Source organism: Ictidomys tridecemlineatus, chromosome 6 (genome assembly GCF_052094955.1).
Source record: "Ictidomys tridecemlineatus isolate mIctTri1 chromosome 6, mIctTri1.hap1, whole genome shotgun sequence".
Taxonomy (NCBI): domain Eukaryota; kingdom Metazoa; phylum Chordata; class Mammalia; order Rodentia; family Sciuridae; genus Ictidomys; species Ictidomys tridecemlineatus.
In genome coordinates, this window is record NC_135482.1 from 198,900,313 (window position 1) to 198,906,718 (window position 6,406).

The 6,406-nt window shown below is 43.8% G+C and overlaps 1 pseudogene; it reads left to right on the forward strand.

Annotated features, from left to right (window-relative positions):
- Positions 1-3,717: 3,717 nt before the first annotated feature.
- On the forward strand, positions 3,718-4,467 carry LOC144365227 (ferritin light chain pseudogene; annotated as a pseudogene).
- Positions 4,468-6,406: the final 1,939 nt, after the last annotated feature.

A 6,406-nucleotide genomic window follows, 5' to 3' on the forward strand; every position in this document is an offset into this window, starting at 1 on the left:
GCTGGGCGACAATGGGCTCCCACGGCGCCTTTCTGCACAGCCCGCAGCTGCAGGGAGAGTGCAGACCCCGCGGCAGGGACAGACATTCTTTCCCCGAAGCCGTTTCTATGGGCAGGGAGGCCTCCCACTGCTGCCGTGTATTTTCTATGCAAAACTGCAGAAGAAGTGACATTTTAAAAGTTTTGACCTTTGTTTTTTTTTGCATGAACTGAAGCATACATTTTTTAAACCTTCTGACAGGGTGTCTGTTAGAAACGGCAATAGCTATTACTGTAATAATAAAATGTTTCAAAATTCGAAAATTCTATATTGAATATAATGCACAGATAACCTTTGTGTGGAAACTGATAGTGAAGTGGGGCTTGGAGCCACTTCTGTATTGTTCCAGGAAAACAGATTATGACAGACTTCAGGCATATTTGGGAAACAATATCCCTGGACACGATGTTTTCATTTGTTAATTTAAGACTTACGTGATTTTTTTTCCCCAAAAAGGAGTTAGAAGAGTTTTGCATTTTTACCACAAAGTGTTTCCACTAATATTAAGATTATCAAGAAAACCATTCTTTGTATAACAAAAATATTTTTTTAAAATTCTGTTTATATACCAATCTACTTAGTGTTTTATTTGTTTATTGAGAAAACTTTAATTCTTATTTGAATCCAGAACTTCTGCCTTTTGTAAAAAAAAAAAATAGGGGAAAGGAAACACCAAGAGAGAAAACGACAAAGAGAACTTTCTTTTGAAGATCTCGCCATTCCTCAGGGTCGTGCACGTGACAGGGCTCCAAGGGAGGCGGGACAGACAGCCAGGACAGACGGCCAGAGCACAGGAGAGTCGCAGCACTACACAGGAGAGCTGAGGGGTCCCGCTCTCCACTGGGCTCTCAGGTGCTGCTGCACCTCACCTCCGCCCAGAATCTGCAGGGGTGCCCACAGCCATGGCTGTTCCTGGGCTTCTTGAGGCCCCTGGTCTTCCAGCAGGTCACCAGCAGATTTTGACTTAATTTCCAAGACTGAGAGATTCCCGGGTCAGGAGCATTTATCCCCCGAGTGTCTGCAAGTGAGCTCTGGCCCTTCTCAGCTGCTCTGAAGCCGACTTGATGAGCACCAACTTCCACTCTCAAATCCAGGGCTCTTGCCCTGAACACAGGCCAGGGTGCCCGGAGCCGGGGCCAGGTTTTAATTCTTAGCCTCCCGTCTAAGCTGAGTGACCTCCCTTTGGGGCTGGGCACCCAACTTTAAATTCTCCTTTCCTGGAACGTGGCAGCATTGTCAGTCCGCACTGCTGCCGGCCACTGGCCACTGGATCACCAGTGAGTCCACAGGAAGTCTAAGTTAACTGGTCTCAATCAGTTAAAATGCTGCTGTTATCTGGAGTATGACTTAATTTAGGAACTCCAGATTGTGTCTACACCGCCTGAGCCTTCCACCAAGCCAAACCTGTTCAAGCAAACCACAGTCAGTGGAGCTGGGGTGACCTGTGTTCACAGAAACCACTTCCCATGGGGGTTTGAAGGAAGTGCTTAGCACCCCCCCACCATGGTCTTACCCATTTGTTTTCCTGGGAAGTTCCAGTTACAGCGCTTTAGAGCTGGGGATGTCTGCCCCAAGCCTCTTCCACCAGTAGAGAGGCCAAGGCTGGACACAGGGCCGGGTCCACCTGGAGGCCGCCATGCCAGCTCCTCCCTCCCAGCCCTTGCCCTCCAGCCATCCCCCCCCCATCACCGCGGCCGACGGAGGCTGAGCTGGCCTGCCTTGCCTTCCCGGCAGCTCCCTTCCTCGCACACCTGTGTCTTCTTTAAAGAGCATTTGGCAAAACAATTGACTAAACAAAAAGTTGGTTCTTTGAAAAAATAAATAAAATTGTCAGACCCTTAGCTACACTAACGAAAAGAAGGAGAGAGAAAACTCAAATTACTAATATATGTGATGAAAAAGGAAATATCACAACAGACACTACAGAAATACAGAAGATAATTAGAAATTATTTTGAAAACTTGTAATCCAATAAAATAGAAGATATTGAAGGCATCAACAAATTTCTTAAGTCATACGATTTGCCCAAATTGAACCAGGATGATATACACCGTTTAAACAGACCAATTTCAAGCGATGAAATGGAAGGCACCATCAGAAGCCTACCAACCAAGAAAAGCCCAGAACCGGACGGATACACAGCCGAGTTCTACAAGACCTTTAGAGAAGAACTAACACCAATACTCTTCCATTTATTTTAGGAAATAGAAAAAGAGGGAGCACTTCCAAACTCATTCTATGAAGCCAATATCACCCTGGTTCCAAAACCAGGCAAAGATGCATTAAGAAAGAAAACTTCAGACCAATATCTCTAATGAACACAAATGCAAAAATTCTCAATAAAATTCTGGCGAATTGAATTCAGAAATGTATCAAAAAGATAGCATACCACAATCAAGTGGGGTTCATCCCAGGAATGCAAGGTTGGTTAAAAATCAATAAATGGAATTCATCACATCAATAGACTCAAGATAAGAATCCTATGATCATCTCAATAGACGCAGAAAAAGCATTTGACAAAATACAGCACCCTTCATGTTCAAAACACTAGAAAACTTAGGGATAACAGGAACACATGTCAACATCATAAAGGCTATCTATGCTAAGCCCTGGGCCAACATTGTTCTAAATGAAGAAAGCATTCTGTCTAAAACCTGGAACAAGACAGGACACCTTCTTTCACCACTTCTATTTAACATAATTCTTGAAACACAGGCCAGAGCAATTAGACAGATGAAAGAAATCAAAAAGATATAGAAAAAGAAGAACTTAAACTAGCACTATTTGCTGACGATATGATTCTATACCTAGAAGAACCAAAACGTTCCACCAGAAAACTTCTAGAACTAGTAAATGAATTCAGCAAAGTAGAAGGATATAAAATCAACACCCATAAATCAAAGGCATTCCTGTATATCAATGACAAATCCTCTGAGAGGGAAATGAGGAAAACTACCTCATTTACAATTTAGCCTCAAAAAAAGAAAAAAAAGAAAAGAAAAGAAAAAGAAATACTTGGGAATCAACTTAATGAAAGATGTGAAAAAACTATATAATGAAAACTACAGAACCCTAAAGAAATAAATCAAAGCAGACCTTAGAAGACAGAAAGATCTACCTTGCTCTTGGATAGGCAGAATTAACATTATCAAAATGACCATACTACCAAAAGTACTATACAGATTTAATGCAATTCCAATCAAAATCCTAATGGCATTCTTCATAGAAATAGAAAAATCAGTCATGAAATTCATCTGGAAAAATAAGAGACCCAGATCAGCTAAAGCAATCCTTAGCAAGAAGATATATGGAACCAACGAGCCTGGAGGTCCCACGGATCTGCTTCTTGCTTCAACAGTGTTTGGACGGAACAGAGCCGGGGACTCCCTTTTCTTCCAGCTTCCAACCGCCTTCCAATCTGATCTCCATTTGCAATCTCCGGGATCATCTGCTCGCCCAGAACCTGCTTCCAGGACCAGCCAACTCCGTTTTTTGTGGTTAGCTCCTTCTTTTTTTTTTTTTTTTTTTTTTTTTAAAGAGAGAGTGAGAGAGGAGAGAGAGAGAATTTTTTAACATTTATTTTTTAGTTCTTGGCGGACACAACATCTTTGTTGGTATGTGGTGCTGAGGATCGAACCCGGGCCGCACGCATGCCAGGCAAGCGTGCTACCGCTTGAGCCACATCCCCAGCCCCGGTTAGCTCCTTCTTGACGACCAACCATGACCTCCCAGATTCGTCAGAATTATTCCACCAAGGTGGAGGCTGCCGTCAACCGCCTGGTTAATTTGCATTTGTGCGCCTCCTACACCTACCTCTCTCTGGGCTACTATTTCCACCGTGACGATGTGGCTCTGGAGGGCGTGGGCCACTTCTTCCGCGAGTTGGCTGAGGAAAAGCATGAGGCCGAGGCCTCCGAGCGTCTCCTCAAGATGCAAAACCAGCGCGGCGGCCGCGCCCTCTTCCAGGACGTGCAGAAACCTTCTCAAGATGAGTGGGGCAACACCCTGGACGCCATGGAAGCTGCCTTGGCTCTGGAGAAGAACCTGAACCAAGCCATTTTGGATCTTCATGCCTTGGGTTCTACCCGCACAGACCCACATCTCTGTGACTTTCTGGAGAACCACTTCCTTGATGAGGAGGTGAAGCTCATCAAGAAGATGGGGGACCACTTGACTAACCTCCACCGTCTGGTGGGCCCCCAGGCTGGCCTGGGCGAGTATCTCTTCGAAAGACTCACCCTCAAGCATGACTAGAGGCCCTGGAGTACAGTGGCCTTTGATGGGGCTCCTTTGCATCTCCTGGCATCAGGGCTTTGGCCTGAGTCTCTCCCTCTAACCCCTAGGCAGCTTTTTAACCACCATGGAGCCCCTCCCAAGCCTTGGACCAAATAAAAATTAAAGCTTTTTCCAGCAAAAAAAAAAAAAAAAGATATATGGAGCAATAGTAACAAAAACAGCATGGTATTGGCACCAAAACTGACTGGTAGACCAATGGTACAGAATAGAGGACACAGAGAATAACCCACAAAACTACAATTATCATATATTAGATAAAGGTGCCAAAGACATATATTGGAGAAAAGATGGCCTCTTCAACAAATGGTGCTGGAAAACTGGAAATCCATATGCAACAAGATGAAACTACCCCTATCTCTCACCATGCACAAAACTCAACTCAGGGTGGGTCAAGGACTTAGGAATACAACCAGAGACCCTGCGTCTAATAGAAGAAAAAGTAGGCCCTAATCTTTATCATGTTGAATTAGGCCCAACTTCCTTAATAAGACTCCTATAGTGCAAGAATTAAAACCAAGAATCAATAAATGGGAGAGATTCAAACTAAAAAGTTTCTTCTCAGCAAAAGAAATAATTTGTGAGGTGAATAGAGAGCTTACATCTTGGGAGCAAATTTTTACCCCTCACACATCAGATAGAGCCCTAATCTCTAGGGTATATAAAGAACTCAAAAAGCTAAACACCAAAACAACAAACAACCCAATCAATAAACGAGCCAAAGACCTGAACAGACACTTCTCAGAAGGTGATATACAATCAGTCAACAAATACATGAAAAAATGTTCACCATCTCTAGCAATTAGAGAAATGCAAATCAAAACTACTCTAAGATTTCATCTCACTCCTGTCAGAATGCAGTTATCAAGAATACAGACAACAATAAGTGTTGGCGAGGATGTGGGGAAAGAGCAATTCATGCATTGCTGGTGGGACCGCAAATTGGTGCAGCCAACCTGGAAAGCAGTATGGAGATTCCTTGGAAAACTGGGAATGGAACTGCAATTTGACCCAACTATTCCACTCCTTGGTTTATACCCAAAGGTATAAAAACAGCACACTACAGGGACATAACCATATTAATGTTTATAGCAGCACAATTCACAATAGCTAAGCTGTGGAACCAACCTAGATGCCCTTCAGTAGGTGATGGATAAAGAAAACGTGGCAGGCTGGGGTTGTGACTCAGCGGTAGATCGCTCACCTCGAATGTGTGAGGCCCTGGGTTTGATCCTCAGCACCACATAAAAGTAAATAAATAAATAATAAATAAACAGACAAATGATGTTGTGTCCAACTACAACTAAAAAATAAATATTAAAAAAAGAGAAAATGTGGCATATATACACAATGGAATATTACTCAGCAATAAAAGAGAATAAAATCATGGCACTTGCAGGTAAATGGATGGAGTTGGAGAAGATAATGCTAAGTGAAGTTGGCCAATCCCAAAAAAACAAATGCCAAATGTTTTCTTTGATATAAGGAGGCTGATTCATAGTGGGTAGGAGAGGGAACACGGGAGGAATAGAGAAGCTCTAGATAGGGCAGAGGGGTGGGAGGGGAAGGAAGGGGGCAGGGGTTAGAAATGATGATGGAATGTGATGGACATCATTATCCAAAGTACAGGTATGAAGACACGAATGGTGTGAATATACGTTGGATACAACCAGAGATATGAGAAATTGTGCTCTATATGTGTAATAAGAATTGTAATGCATTCCACCATCATAAATAAATAAATAAATATTTTAAAAAAGAGCACATGGCAGAATGACACCTGCTAGGAAAGTCCCTCTGGGACAGAGAGGAGGAGGCCTGGAGCAGAGCCCTGAGAACCGCCCAGGCCAGGCTTCCAAAGCCTGGCTGTGGAGCACACCTGGGCCCCCAGCTCCGTCCTGGCACCCACACGGCCCAGCATGTTTGGAGGCTTCAAAAGCACGTTGTGGCCACAGACTGGGTTCACCATCCTGGGAGTCTCAGAGCTCTGCGCATGCAGCCGGAGCTCAACCTCAAAGCCCAAGAAAATCCAGTCCACCCAGACACCAAGGCTGTGAACTGCTTCTCACTATGA